The 1,749-nt window shown below is 43.7% G+C and overlaps 1 non-coding gene across 1 annotated transcript; it reads right to left on the reverse strand.

The window, feature by feature from the left end:
• Nucleotides 1–638: 638 nt before the first annotated feature.
• trnaf-gaa (transfer RNA phenylalanine (anticodon GAA)) lies at nt 639–710 on the reverse strand. The gene has a single exon. It is a non-coding gene; the product is annotated as a tRNA-Phe (tRNA).
• Nucleotides 711–1,749: the final 1,039 nt, after the last annotated feature.

Here is a 1,749-nt window from a genome sequence, read left to right on the forward strand (position 1 = left end):
GACAAACCTATGATTAAGCAGAGGCTTCAGCAACTTGTGAGGCGATCAGGTTCAAAGTGCATTTGTGTTCTGGCATGAAACACACCATGTAATGTCACTGAAATGTCAGTTTCCATATTCTCATCCTGTACCAGTCCTCTTTGACTTTAGAAAGTCAAAGAGGACAAAACCAGTCCTGTGGGACTGTCAGTCGCAACCACCTTACTCAAAGCAGACAACATCTTGCAGCGCCCATAGAGCACAGGGGTTTTGTTCAACCTTCATAAGGTGCTGGTTAATCATAGAATCCCTACAGTGCAGAAGGAGGCCATTCAGCCCATTGAGTCTGCACCGACCACAATCCCACCCAGTCCCTATCCCCGTAACCCCACACATTTATCCTGCTAATCCCCCTGACACCAGGGTCAATTTAGCATGGCTAATCAACCTAACCCACACATCTTTGGACTGTGGGTGGAAACCAGAGCACCCGGAGGAAACCCACGCAGACACGGGGAGAATGTGCAAACTCCACACAGTCACCCGAGGCCGGAATCGAACCTGGGTCCCTGGCGCTGAGGCACCAGTGCTAACTAATGTACCACCATGCTGACCAAAGATAACTAGCAGATAGCAAAGAAAGCCAGCAGGTGGGCTCATGCCAAACCCAGGATTGAACCAGGGACCTTTAGATCTTCAGTCTAACGCTCTCCCAACTGAGCTATTTCGGCTTGCAAGGATAAACCTCAGCTGGAGTGTTTTCGGAAGAATGCGGAGGCCTTGGAGAAAGAGATTTACCAGTATTAAATCTGGTATAATGGTCTTCAGTTACATGGAGACAATTGAGTACCTGTGTTTGTTCATCTTAGAAGAGGGATGATTAATAGAAGCATTCAAAATTATGAATGATTTTGATCATAAGGAAAAAATAATTGAATTTATATAGTACCTTTTGGAATGACAGGACATCCCAATGTTTTGCAGTCAATGAAGTATTTTTGAAATGTAGACACTATTGTGGGAACATCAGGAGCCAAATTGTGCACAGCAAGTTTCCACCAACAGCAATGTGCTAATATCCAGATAATCTATTTTTGTGCAGTTGATCGAGCAATTAAATATTGGCCAGGGCACCAGAGACAATTGCCCTACTCCTTGAAATAGTGCTGTGGGACTTTTTCACCCCTCACTTAGAGGGAAGACGGAGCTTCAGCTTAATGTCTTATACAAAAGGCAGCACTTGAAACAATATAGCTTCCCTTAGTTCTTCATTGAAGTGTCAACCTTGATTTTTGTGCTCAAGTCCTGGAGTGAGACTTGAACCTGCAACCTCCTGACCTCAAGTGCAAGAATACTCCACTAGTAGGAGGATTTATAACCAGAGGACACAGATCTATTTAGCAAAAAAAATCAGAGCAGAGAGGAGAAAAGATTTTTTATACACAGTAAATGATTATAATCTGGAATAGGTAATAGGTAATTAGCCACAGTCCGCATGCATACGCTGTCTGTAGAGGTGGGAGTAGCAGATTCAGCAGTAACTTTCAAAGGGAATTGAATATACAGTAAATATTTGCAAGGCCATGGGGAAGAAGCAGAGAAGTGGAACTAATTAGATAGCTCTTTCAAAGAGCAGACACAGGCACATTGAGCCAAATGGTCTCCTTCTGTGCTGCAAGCTTCTGATTCCAGATGACGTCCATGAGTTTGAGGGATAAATTCATGGTGAGTTGTTGATCACAGGTGAAGAATCTAAACAAGTGGTGGGTA

Source organism: Mustelus asterias, chromosome 4, assembly GCF_964213995.1.
Source record: "Mustelus asterias chromosome 4, sMusAst1.hap1.1, whole genome shotgun sequence".
Classification (NCBI taxonomy): Eukaryota; Metazoa; Chordata; class Chondrichthyes; order Carcharhiniformes; family Triakidae; genus Mustelus; species Mustelus asterias.